Raw genomic sequence first — 14,571 nt, 5'->3', positions numbered from 1 at the left:
TATTGTTTAAATATCTTTGATAACTAAAATGTTTAATATTTAATGAAATTTGTTGTTACTCATTGTTTTAAACCTATTTGTTTTTTTCTTCTAATAAAGATTTAGATAAAAAAGAAAAAAGAAAAAACTGTCTGCCTTCTTATTTCTTTAAGCTAGAAATGGACCAAATCTTTGGTTTTTAAAATCCACCAGACTCTCTGACAGGATCTTTTTTGTATCAACTAGCTGTTTTTTTTTTGTTTTTTGGTTTTTGGTTTTTTTTGAGGCGGGGGGGGGGGGGGGGGGGGGGGGGGGGGGGAGGGGCGAGGAAGGGGCGGGGGCGGCTGGGGGTTACACCTAGATTTATCTTCAAAAATTCCATTTTTTTCTAGCTGAGTTTTTGATTGCCAAATCAAGTAACTGAAGATAATTTATACAAAATAAATAAGTCAAAGCTAAATGGATAAGAGATTTTTAAAATCCCAAACAATAGCCTAAATTAGAAGTAGATCTTTGTTTTAATTTGCCACAGGTTTGCTCAGTCCCTCATTTGGTTTTGCCAACATTCATAAGAAGCAAATCTCATCATTTTAAAACCAGGGATAAATTTAGAGAACCTAAAAACTGTGAACACTAATCAACAATAATTTTCCAAGGCAAAATTAAATGTACCTATCACTGGTTTATTTTAAGCTAAAATTTTTCTTAGATTCAGATATACCTTAACAAATATATGAGTCTGTTTTTAAATTGAATTATATGTTAAATCTTCAGAATTAGTTTTCCTTTAAAATTTAATAGATTTATTTAGATGAAAACAAAACAAAGTTCTTGCAGTTTTTGGTGTTCTTTTAAAATGTTCTAAATCTAGTAAGATGTTTGCTGATAAAGCCAATGATTCTTTTCTTATTTAAAATAAAAATATAGTTTAGGGTCTAAAAGAAATCTAAATTCTGCTTTAGATCTTAGTAACTCAGTTTTAGCTATAAAGCACTGATCATATTGTTAAATAAATTGTTTGAAATTGGACTATAATTTGATTTTTCTGTGTGCCTAAAAAGCTTAGAAAGAATTTGTGAATCCACACAGTAAAATCACACTATTAAAGGTTCTGTGAGATCATCAGGCAAAACATAGATATTGTTTAAACTAGTATTGGAAAACAGACCCTATGCAACAATTCTTTATTCTTTTACTATATAGCTGACCAGCACTCATTCCAATATATGTTCTTTTGCTTTTACAAGCGATGCCTCAGGAAATTGCTCTTAAACTCTAACCAGGCATAATAATTATCTCTAGTATTATCTGGTTCTGGGCTGGGGAACATACTTTATAAATCAGTCTTTGTTGGCATAAGATATGGGGATAAAGTTATTATTGCAGACCATGGTATATGAAATGGTGTCCTGACATTTTCTCCAGTTTCTTGCAATTTATCCTTAGATGTTTGCATATTTTTTTTAATACAGCTATATGATTACAAGAGTACAATTCAATAAATTACCATTGAAAAGAAATATCTTACCAATACAGCAAGAATAAATTACTTCTCCAAAGACACTTTCCATATACCATGTTTTTAGTCTTGGGGTAAAATGGGTATTAAAGACTTCACTCAGAACCTAGCTGAGTTACTTCCAGTCCTTAGTGAATCTATCATCACCTACAAAACAAAGCAATCTCCATTAAAACATGTGAATTCATTCATTTATAAACAGTACCATCATATGCAAGACTTGGTCATCAGGACAATGTCACAGTCTTAAAATTAATCAGGCCATCCTAAACTGCCTTCTCCACCATTTAATACTTTTCAATTGCCTGGAATGAAAGGTAATGAGAACAATATAGAATCTGGCAACACCTTCTCTAATGGTTTCTGTTCTGAGAAGAAGGGGAGCTATGTGACACATTTCAAAGCAATCAATTCAGTTTCACTATTTAAAGTCATTAGGTTTTTTTACTTTACTTTTCTTTTTTTTTTTTTTTAATGCCTTGGCTCTTTTTTTCCAGTCCTTTGTATATACTGCATGATTCAGAATAATTTAAACAAGAGGAGAAAACAATTTTGTGAATGAAATGAAATGCCCTTCCACTGGTGGTTCAAAAACATGGGCATTTTCATATTCTGGTCCTTTGCTGTTAAAGAGCTAAAAATGGTGGGAGAAGCTTACCAAATGAAAAGATGTTTCTATTTTGCATGTAAGTTAAAGTGAGCCTGGACTTGACTCACTGTGAAATCTTCACATTGTTCCAGTCACATGGATGTGCACAGCTGCATTTGTGGCTATAGTGCTCAGAAAGGAAAAAAACGAAGGTAATATGTTAGGGAAAGGAATGGTGTTCAAGGACAAAACAGGAAAAAGATAAGATATATATAAAAAAAATCTCTCACAGGATCCAAGAAGTAAACATTACAGTAAGTAAGATGCCTTCTGAAAGCAATTTATAAATTTAGTGAAAAATAAAGTCAAGCAAATTAGAAACCAATAATTAAACAAATAAAAATATTTTCCAGTCTTCCTATAAACAGCATTGAAGCAGACTATGCTACAATAAAATTAATCACATAGTTGTATTTAGCCCAAACAAACAAAAAAATAATGATGTCCCAGCATGATTTATGATTAAGAGACTTAAAAGCATCTGCCTTTTTTTTCCCTTTTCCCTCATTGCCTTTGCACGAAAGCCAAAGCTTTGTTGTCATGATGAGCTAGTGTATTTCTCTATTTTTCCTCTCAACTCTAAGATGGATTCTCTTTTGGACTTTCTCACTTTCTTTACTCCTACTCAGTCTCTTTCTCTATCCCATTTTCCCTTGCCTAAAAGAAATTGGTGCTCTAATAGGGTCTTTGGATAGAAATGGAGATGGTAGAAGAAAGAGAAATATGAAAATGAAGACTTCAACTAGCAGCGTGTGCTATGTAGTGGAGTAGTAGTTTCACCTGTGAGTTCTGAGCCGCACTAGGGCATCAGGAAAGGCAAATGGCAGAGCCCAGCAGTAAAGCAAAGTAGCTATTGGGATGGGCCTTAGAACCAAACCAGATAAGCTTTGATTCTAAGTCACCCTGTTACCATGTGACTGTGGGTATGTTGTTTAACTACTCAGAGGCTTTTTTAGCTGAAAATTAAAGCTAATCCCCTCCTCCCAGTACTACTGGGAAGATGACAAGAGAGCATGCATATCGTGTTCAGATTGTGAGAGCCTGGTACCTAGAGATACTCACGTCTGGTATCCATGAAGGGCAGCGTTATCTTGACTGAGAACTTTTGATACCCTTGATGATTTGACTTTACCACCTGCTCCTGTTCCAGAGAGTAGCTTATTTGGGCCTCTCTGAGAAGCCAGCAAAGGGCATCATAGCAGTGGGAACCTCCTCCCATCTCCGCCTCTGCAGCCAGGCCATAGTAAATGTTTTCAAAATATGGCTCTTCATCTCTGGCACTTCATTCCAAATCCCACATGAGAATTAACAAAGCTTGAATTCTTGGATCACTAACGACACCCCTTTTTGAGATTTCCACTCTTCTCACTCATACTTCACTATTACCTTCTCCTTTTATTTTAAATTCTGGCATTAAACTAGATTTGTTAAGCTGGCAAACTGGATGGCATTTCCACAGTCCCTTAACCTTTACTTCCTCTCTAGGAATGCTAAAAGCTGAATAACATATCAATTTTAATGTTGTGCAACTGATGAATGTAACCTTCAAAACTGAGGCCATAAAGCTGCACTTTATACATCTGGTGGTGGCCTTTCTCTAGAGACTCTGCCCCATCAGTTTGTGGAGATCTGTAGAAAGATTTCTTTCATCCTACTTCCGTACACTAGGTTTCTAGATAGGAAGCCCTCAACAAACTTCAGGTTCCAGGCCTCCATGAGGGCTCCTGTTTTCCAAGGCAGGACAAGATGACTCCCAGCAATCTTAAATAAACTCACCAGAGAAGAAATCAAGCTTAACAGCAAGTATTCCTTTTCTTTAGTGGTTCCTAATTAGCTGTTGGTACCAATAAAAGAGAGAAAAAACAGTGGCTAGAAATCATTTTATACCATATCATTTAAATAATTAGTGTTTATTTCACCTCATCATGTAAACTGATGAATAAGCAAATCATTTTGCCCTGTATAACGTGAAACCTGAAGTATTACTCTATTTTTAAGAAGTGGAGTCAAGAGAGATCAAACCAGTAAAGGATTTTAGGAATTTTACAGTTATGTTCTTTTTCATATGGTTTGCTAGTACCATCAAAGTATTTTTAGATCGCTAATTTAGCATTTACATGATGGAGGTGTAGAATACTGGAACACAAAATATGTTTCCAATCTTCTACAAAAAGTAGATATTAAAGGAACAAAAATCTAATACAAAATATATCAAACTCTAACAAAGCTCTTTATTTTCCTAATTTATTACTTTAAAATTAAATCGTTTCTTGATTTTTTTTTAAGTTAACCATCTTGAAAACAGTTGTTTTATTTTTGCTGCTGTTTGGAACTTCTTTTTAAAATGATTTTGGTTTCCTCCTGACACAATTTGTTGTCTTTGTTTTTGTTGTTTTGCATATGTTAATTTGGGGCATATAAATTGCTCTTGAACTGGTTTCCCCAAGTGTGGGCCATTATAAACTAGTCACTCTCAAATGGCACTTAATGGAACTTGAACGCAGAAAATAAACCACAAGTAGAGAGCTTCCTTGATGGGCCTTGATTGCCTCAGAGCGCTATGCCCGCCCATGTGTGTGCCTGCTTGAGTGCAAGATGTGCAAATGTGTGTGTGTCAGGAAGGTGGTATGGTATGTGCCCCCAGCATAGAGTGTAGAGTATGTCAGTAACTCATCTATTGCTACCATCCCAGAAATACTAAAAATGATCTTTCTAGCTCTACAAGGAGCTTAGCCAGATAATATTTCTGATATTAAGAACAGAAATAAGAAGTGATCTAAAATGGTTCCCATTATATTCTGCTATATATCCCCAAACTACTGAATACCCTCACTAGCTATATAACATGGTGATATTGGAGGGAAGAACTCTACTGACACAACCTTCAAAGGAAGACTCACAACTAGAGCAGTGCAAGCTATTTGGCTGTCATTTGTTCCCCAGCCAGCTTTGGGCTGAGTTTACATTAAAGTATGCCATGTGTATTTCATTCAAGCTTCAGAGAACTGGAATTCCTACCAGCGCCACCCGTTCATACCCCAATGGAGCAGCTGCTTGCTCCTGGCTGTTTCCATCCATGCAGAACTGCTCCAAGAATTTTTCCCACCTGGGAGTGACCACTTGATTATCAGTCACTTATGAGGTGTCCCAGTCCACAAAACTCCAGAGCGCTAGCAATAGTTCTCACAGAACCCATATGCAAATGCATGCTAATGGATTCTGCCACCAGATCTCTCAGACGTAAAAAAAATTCAACTTGATAGTCGATAAACTCTTTCTTGATGGAAAGCAGTGTGGAAGATTTTAAAGTATATTAAATTGTCCAGGGATACAATGGCTTTCCCTTGAGAGCAGTAATTACAAGTGCTCAGTTACTTATTTATAGCCCACACTAGACTGTAAGTGCCATGAGACCGTGTCTATTTGTCCTCTACTCCATGTGGGCCTGTCATACAGTAGGTGCTCATTAAATGCTTGAATAAATGAATAAGATGAGAGAAGACTTTGTGGGGAAGGAAGGGCTTGCATTGTCTTTGGAAGGCTATTGAAAGAAGGCATGAGATATCAAAAAAAATACATTAAAGAAATGGGAATTCTAAAAGGGAGTTGGGGAGGGGGAGAAATGAGTCTCATGATTTGAGCATTTGTTTGTGTACTGTTGGGGCAGGCACAGAGGCAATTGTTGAGTGACTATAGCTGGAGAGACAGGTTGCAGCTTGAAGAACAGTAAGTCCTCACTTAAAGTTGTCAATAGATTCTGCAACTTTAAGAGAAATGGCGTATAATGAAACCAATTTTACCATAGGCTAATTGATATAAACAAGAGTTAATTTCCTACAGCATTTCATCATATAACAGAACTATGTTGACCAAAATGACATTATTTAAGGACCTGCTATAAAGCATAACAAGCATTTGAGGTAGGGACACAATGGAAGCCTCAGAGTGGATACTATCTCAGAGGTCATAAGCATGAGGGCTTGGGGAAGTTTCTTGGCGTAGAATCCACAAGAATTGAGCACTAAGATTCAGAGAGAAGAAGGAAGAAAAGGAGAAGAGAGAAACCCAAAAGATGGAATAGGATATCCTTACCATTTAAGAATAAAGACTTCCCTTTTTCTCCTCCTCATACTGCCAGCGGGCAGAGCCCCCTTGCTATTGGCCACCAGGTAAAGTGTTCCCTTGAGAAAGGGCTGGGGGCAGGCATCATCCACACACTCGCTGTTGGACAAGTTACTTCACCTCCCTGAAACTCGAGATTTATCATCTGTAAAACTGAGGTGATACCTGTTAGAATTGGGGTAATAGTGTCAAAATTTAGTGTCAAAATTTAATATAATAAAGCATCTAAAACACCAAAGATAGAGTACATAACATATAGAGGAAATATAAAGAGATAGATAAATTAGCTGGATAATAAAATTGCTACATAGTTATCTAGTTTTCTTCCTCCCACTTAGACACTCTCTCTCTCTCTCTCTCTTTCTCTCTCTCTCTCTCTCTCTCTCTCTCTCTCTAATCTATCATCTATCTATGACCTGTCATCTACCATTTATCTATATATGTCATTTTTACCCCTCTTACTTAGCCACATAGCCCTAGTCTCAGAAAACTTAAGGGTAAGGCCTCACTCTGCCACTAAACTTATGTGTGATCATGGAACTCAGTTTTCTCAGTGAGGGAAACATGACAGAATGGACCGGTCTATCCCTAAACTATCTGCAAGTTCTAAAATTCTCTAATTCTCAGATTATAAAGAGGAGTGTTTGGGATTCACATATTTAGGCTTTTTAAGAATATAATTTCTCAGGAGAGGCAGAAGTCACAAACTGGTCTTCATTTGCCCTCATCACTAAGCTTGAGAACAACACAGATCTTCCTCCTCACACAGGCATCCAAAGTGCCCATGAGACTTAATTCTCAAGAGAGTCACTCATGGATGAATAGAGGAGCTTAAGTTCACGAGAGAAACACCCTGGCATTGTAAAGTCAAATGTGTCAGCCTCATACAGACACACTGGAGTGAATGATGAAAGCATAGGTGTTGGCTATAAATGTTTGAAAGGGAAGCAATCAAATACAGGACAGAATTAATTAAAGTATATTTCTAGACAAATTCTCATAGTGTTTGCTTAATAAGTATACTATCTCCAAAGTCATAGTGTTTCAGAACATAATAATTAGGTCACGGACCAGACTCACCACTCCTGTCCAGAAATGTGCCTCAGGATTCATGGTGGAAGCCCCCAGAGGTACCCCCTCACTGTCTCTGCCACCAGATGGCACAGACCTTCAGGACACTGGCCTTAACTTTTAGGTCCCGCCACAGCCCTCAGCATGGGATCTTACATAGAAGCAGCACTCGGAAGTACAGGGTAAATAAATGAAAAGTAGAAGGCATACCCCCCAAATTAGTAACGGCTAATAGTACGATACTACATAAAGCTAAGCCTTTTTTTGAATGTTTCATATTTTTAGCCTATATGACTTTGAATAATTAGTGATGAAGTGCTTTTGTTTATTTGCTCTAAACGATTCTTTCCTGCTTGGAAGCATCCCCTCAAGGAGCCCTGAGTCTGATGGGAGAGGTGGCAGATCCATAAGCATATAAATTACAAAGCAGAATTTTAATCATCATTAAGAAAAGTAAACGAAGCATCATTGGCATTTAAAGAAGAGGATAAATTTTAGAGAAATGGAATTTTTTTGTGGACAGAGTGGTATATGTGTCAGGTCTTTAAGGAGTTATAAGATTTTGAATAATAGAAATAAAAGGAGAAAGATGGCATTTCAGACCTGAGCAAGGCATGAAGGCAGAAAGTGAAAAACACATCCCAAAAGCAACTAATTAGATTAAATATAAGTTAATTAGATAAATTAGATTAAATGTAGGCTGGGGTTGTAAGACTTAAGGCAAAAACATAGGTTAAGGTTTTATTGTGAAGAGATCTTATTTACTATTGAATTATGTAAACCATAACATTTTAGCACTAGAAGACTATGTGCCTTGCTCCTGAGAGTGTGGTAGGGCACAAGCAATTTTGTCACCACCTGAGATTGTTAGAAATACAGAACCTCTGGCTGTCCTGGACCTACAGAATCATAATCTGCATTTGAACAGAATCTCCAGGTGATCTGCACACATATTAAAATATTAGAAGCACTAGTCAAAGGCAAGCCTAGAAAAGCCTGAATGCAGGTAGCTGCTCAAAGATGACAGGGAGGAGATGGAGAAGAGAGATGCAGGGAGAAAATGAAGATTGAGGGCATATGAAGATTTTACTGAGGACCAAGAAAATGGTGCAGTAATTTTCAGGAAAGAAAGGATGTCAGTCACATGGGGTGATAGGAAAGGTAACAATCTGCCTTTGCATACAGAAGTGGAGGAGCCTGCAGGGAGTGAGAAACTGGATATAGATGTCCAGAAGGCATTTGGAGAAGTGTATTAGATCACAAGCAAAGTCTGCTTGCACTCCATCTCAGCAACAAAGATATTCAAATAAAAAATGTAAAAAGTCACCTGAAATGTTTGCATAGAATAAGAAAATGTCATACCAGCTCCTGTGATGGGAGGATTCTTATACTCAAGAAGGGGAAAGGATTCAGAGAAGTAGTTCAACCAGATACTTAGTCACCTGCTCGACAACCTGGGACTTATGCCACTTCATTGTTATTCTAATAATATGGGCCTTGGGAACTAGCAATATTAGAACCGGGTTCCAGGCTGACATGGCTAAAAGTCCTGAAAGAATCAGTGTAAGTCTTAGTAAATGGCTCAGCAAGAAAACTTTGGGAATTTTTATAAACAAGTCTCTGCATGATTCACAGACCTTGGTCAGGTTTCAGGGTTATTTCAGAATATACTTGGTATCGGCATACTGAGACCAACTCTAATCTGGAATGTTTATTATATGACAACTGTATCAACTAGCATTTATATAGCACTTATTATGTGTCGGACACTGTTTTAAGTGCCTTATATATATTATCACTTAATACAACTATGAAACAGGCACTAATTCTCTCTCTCATTGGATAAACTAGCAGACATACAAATAATAATAATAATAATAATAATAATAATAATAATAAAATAACTCACCTGAGGTCACAAAACTAATAAGTGGTAGATAGGATTCAAACATGACGCAATTTTTAATTTTTGTCTCAAAGATGGGCTATACATATTTTTCCTCCCTTTCATTTAAACTACAGCACTTTCTGTGAGAATCAGTTCTACCCCTGCACAGACTATTGGGTTAACAGAAGTGCTTGGCTTGGGGTTATGCATTAGTCTATATCCTCTTTGGCTAATCCTTGTGCAGTTTTGATCTAACACTGGCTTCTATCCAATGATGCTAATCCACTTCCATATCCTTTTTAACGCTTTTCAGTCCCATTATCTTCAGATCATTTCTAAAGGCCATCTTAATGTGTTTGCCTCTCAATGCGTTTTAGTAACAGGAGACAAGAAAAGACACTGTTTCTATTGTTTTCGAAGAATGAAAGCTTGTTAACTGGGTTTTCCCTTGTTCAGCTTTGGGGCCACAGTATCTGTTCAGCAGAGTCGAATTTTCTTAGATCAAGATCAGGGGCACTGGCTGTGGTTGCCTCCCTCTTTCCTTCCTGAGGAAGATGCTTCCAGCGTGCCACCTGTGCTCCCTTTGCAGCATCGCTTAGCAAAACGTGCTCTGACTGTGTTTCCCTGGAAGAGGCTGGCACAGCTTCTCTGAAATAAATCCTCCCAGCTGGAGACAGCTGAGGCTGGGGGTGGGGGTGCAGAGGCAGAGGCTGTCTTATGGGGACCTCCACTAATGGCCTCGTGGGTTGTCTTCATTTTCCACACGTCTGACCAAGTCAATTTCCTGTCTTGGATCTCTTTCCTTCTTGTCAAATCTCAAGTTTTCTGCTCTTCATTCTTGGCCTGTGTGGGTAATTGGTTTTAATTTTTCTGCTTGAAATGTACCAAGTGTTTGCCTTCTGGAAAGGAGTCCAGAGCAGTGTCAGGTGAAGGCCTGAGAGTTTAATTTTCTCCAAATGGTAAAACTGAAAGTCCACTTCATCTCCCTTCCTGCTTCTCTTTTCTTTAAAAAAAAAAAAAATATATATATATATATATGTATGTATATATATATTTTAAATTTACAACAATAAAATCAACCTTTTAAATGTATGAGTCTATGAATTTTAACAAATGATCACAGCCATGTAACTAACCAGCATCATAATCAGTTATTGTCCTTTTCTTTGACTCTAACTCTTTGAACAAAATATTAAGCAAACATGCTAATATCCACACAACATAGTAGAACTATTATTGGAATAAGACTTGGTGATTTTTTTTCTACCCAAAGAGGATTTTGTTATTCATTAAGACATTTTAAACATAGAAACATTTTGTTTATCTCTAACAGGAACTTTCAGTTCTTGAATATACAGATATAAATGAACAAGATCAACATTTTCACGGTCTGATACAATTTATTCTATTAAGTGTACCTTTAAATTTCTTTTTTCCCTTCGGACTAGTACAAACGATGTTTTGATGGTTTGTTTAAAAAAAATCTTGATTTTACTACTTCATTTGAGCAGTTATTTGTTTAGGACATGATAAATAAATAGTATCTGGTTGATAAATGATATTTACATCTCATAATGTGGAAATCAACATTGTGAAAACAAAATAAGCAAAGGGACACAAATGTAGTCAAGGCTGACTATCATTTCAAATAACAATTTTCAGATTTAGGAAAAAGTAATCATCATGTGAGAATGTCGTAAGGGGAACAATCTGTCTGCAGCTTTGTACTTGAAGCCAAAAATTTGATTAATGGAGAATAATTTGTATGATCCTAAATGTCAGAACAAAACGAAAGCCCAAAAAGTTTTTTTAGATAGTAATGACTTCTAAGTTCTTGAGAGAAAATACTCCTTTTTCAGATTTCTTTAGTTAAGCGTCTTTGCATACTCCACCATTTCTTTCTGCCCTCCCATGCTTCAAGACCCAGTTAAAAGTAATCCTTTCCTGAAAAGCTTTTCTGATTTCCTACGATGGAGTTAACAATTCTCTCGTCTATGGTCAGAGCAAACACCCCCAGCAGATTGACTGTTTTGTGTCACAAACGTCTCTTTATCAGTCTGTCTTCCTCATTGAGCTGTGACCTCCGTGAGGGTGGAGCCATGTCTTATTTACCCTCCTTTTGACAGAGGCATAGCAAAGAGGTCACTTGTTAATGAATTAAAAATGAATAATAAATATCATGAGCAGTTGATTAAATAGTCAATATTCATGCCTATTCAATTCAATTGTGTTAGTTACGTGTAACAAGGCGCTGGGAGGACAATAATGCGGATGATTGCCCTGGTCTTTGCCCTCACAGAGCAGTGTGCTGCCCAGTGTGGTGAAGGAGAATGATAATACACATTGCCCACATTAGTGAGGGTGTTTTGTTCTTGATTGATGGAACACGTATTAAACCGAGTCAGTAAATATATTTTTCATTATTTTTATGACACTATTAACACTCAATATTACTCTGATGAGATTTTAGTTTCAGCAAGGGCTACTAAATGTGACATCAACATAATTAGAAAACATACAGATGTTTTTATTTCTTGAGCTTTTTCTGAGTTATTATGTTATAATATATAACTGGTTATATATAATTATATGTGTATGTATATATGTACATACAATATTATATATATTATATTAGTGGAATCTGCACAGGAGAACAAACAAATTTAAAGTTAGAAGATAAACGAATCTAACTCCAGATCTGCCACTAAGCAGCTCTATGTCCGTAAATGTTAACAAATCTCTCTCTTCTCAGCAGACAGAACTCTAAAAGGGATGTTATAAGGCCTAGTTAACAAACACAAAATCTAATAAATTTTAAAATACACTAATGTTGCCAATATTAGACAGATTATCCAATTCAAGCCAAGAAGCATTTCTTGAGTATGTTCTGTGTTAGGCTCACTGGTCCAATTAACATAAATTAAAAATCAAGGAGGAAGAGCTACTTTGTAGACTGAGGATGATGAGTTTGATTCTAGATTTTTCTATGTGTTATTACTTATTTAACTACAATTGTAGACTGAGGATGATGAGTTTGATTCTAGATTTTTCTATGTGTTATTTATTTAACTACAATTTTTGGGGGAGAAAGAATTGGGTAGAGGGAAAGCCCAAATGACATTTAGTTTTTTATTTTAATTTTTCTTCAACTTTTCATAGGAGAATTTTGAAATACCTCTTGATGTTATTCACACTGTCCACAGCCAAAGGGACTGCCTAATCACAGTGAGGAATCTCTACTGCAGATACACTCAGAGGAAATTATAATTTTATGCTTTAAGGTTTTAAGAAACTTTCATCTTGAGAGTGCATCGTATAGAAATTGTCTCAGCATTGACATTGTGAGCCGCAGTGGATAAATGGGGGCCTTTGAACAGATCATTCAGTGGAGAAGGTAGGTCTTTCAGGGTAATGCTTAGTCATAGAGGGAGGAAAAAAGAAATTTTAATCACCAGAGAAACTTTAACTTGTATTTTTGTTGCATTCTGGAATTTGGCACTAAATTAAACCTACATGAATGTAATTGAAAAATAAAACTACTATAGCAACCTATTATCATTGACTCTACAAATGCCAGTGAAAATTTTAAATCTCTGGATGTGTGGGAGATATTGGCCTTGACATTGAAAACTTGCCTTTTGACACGCAATCCATAAATTATTTTGTGTGCTCCAGCTGCCTGTGCCACTTGTACTGAAATCACTAGAATGAGCTGCTAGTTCCTTTCTCTTCATTTTAAGGCTGAATTATCTTTATGATGATATTTTTATAAACTAATGATTTGCTTGGCTGATCTAATAACTTGCATTCAAATCACCCAAATTTTGATGGTAAACTTTCTTTTTTAAAAAATGGTTTGACTAAATACAATCAATCAATCAATCAATAAAAAGAAAGAAAGCATTATAATTTCTGTTTACTCACTGGTGGTTTGTTTTCCTTCATCCCAAGAAAGAAGAAGGCTGCTTATGTTTTGATAATGCTATTTATCTGTCAGATGCTGCAGGCAAGAGCCAGCTGTTTCCCATAAAGTTATCTTGGGAAATTGCAATGGTGCTGTCTACAATGGCAGATGCTATCTGATACCATTTCTAGGGGGTAGTTCCTGTTGAAATGTTGTAGAAGGGTTTTTCTAAAGAACAGGCCAAAATGTCAAGAATGGTTAGTGCTGATACATGCCAAAGTCAATGAAAAATAAGTAGAGAGGAACGTAAAGTCCTTTTTGTAAAAGGAAGGAAAAGTTCAGAAGATGGTTAAAAGCAAGCAATGTCCACAGAGTGGGATTGGTAAAACTGTCTGATAGTGAGGCTCCACGTTGAAAGTTGTGGCCAGTCACTGATGCCCAGATCTTAGCAAACGTTTTTGTAACAAAAGTTAGAGGCCCAAGCTCAATGATGGCGAGAAGAGAAAGCAAAGGTCAGCAGTCATCACATGCTCAGAGCTAGGTTACTTTACCTCAGTGATCTTCCATTGAAGAGCATTAAGAATTCTCCTTGCAGCCACCGAAAAGAATAGAGTCTCCAAAGATGGAGTGCTGTACCAAGATTTGTGCTTCGTATGGATGAGAGGCAAGACTGATGGCAGTAGTACTGGAGGATGGAGCCCAGGGGAGAAGGAATTGTAAAGCAATGGTTCATGAGAAATGAGCATGGCCACAAGGAGTTCGGGGGAGACAGGACGAGTTTCTGCCAAGTGTTTCAAGAACTGTCATATAGAAAGTTTTGATCTGTGAGTTTCTGAAGGCTGGGCTAGAATCCATAAGAAGAAGGTACAAAGTATATAATTCATCTGGACATAAATAAAGCTAGTATGTTAGATAAGCAAAGTGTGTGGGTACAGACATAAATGAAAATTGACTTTCATCTCACACTGTTTCTTCAAACCTGCTCTTTTAGAGTAGTCTTTCTCTACTTGGATAAAAATTTGGATTACCTCTGACTTTCCCATTCCCTTTTACATAAAAGAAAGTTCTACAGCTACTTGATGTAAAAAACACAGCCTCAAATCAGTAATTGAAAATGACAAGGATGTCAAAGGGGCTTGTTCCATCTCTGTTTCCCAGCTTCTTGCTGCTTCTCCTCCCCCAGCTCCCTCACTTGGATTTCTGACCCTGCCAGGTAGAAGCAAAGGAATGGAGGAGAGATGAGAGGGAAGGAAAGGCCCTACTGGGCTGCTCTGTTATGAAATCTCATGTCCACGGTCCCCTCTACCTTTAGGAATCTTTCTCCAGCTTCTCTTCTGCTGAGGCTTTAGTGTTCTATAGAAAAAAATAAAAATCCCACTATGGCTTGTTTATACACACATGTAATCTGGAAATGCAGGTCCTTTCCAGTGAAGCATTTC

This window comes from Rousettus aegyptiacus, unplaced genomic scaffold, assembly GCF_014176215.1.
Source record: "Rousettus aegyptiacus isolate mRouAeg1 unplaced genomic scaffold, mRouAeg1.p scaffold_m13_p_1, whole genome shotgun sequence".
NCBI lineage: Eukaryota > Metazoa > Chordata > Mammalia > Chiroptera > Pteropodidae > Rousettus > Rousettus aegyptiacus.
Note: the sequence above shows the minus strand (reverse complement) of the source record.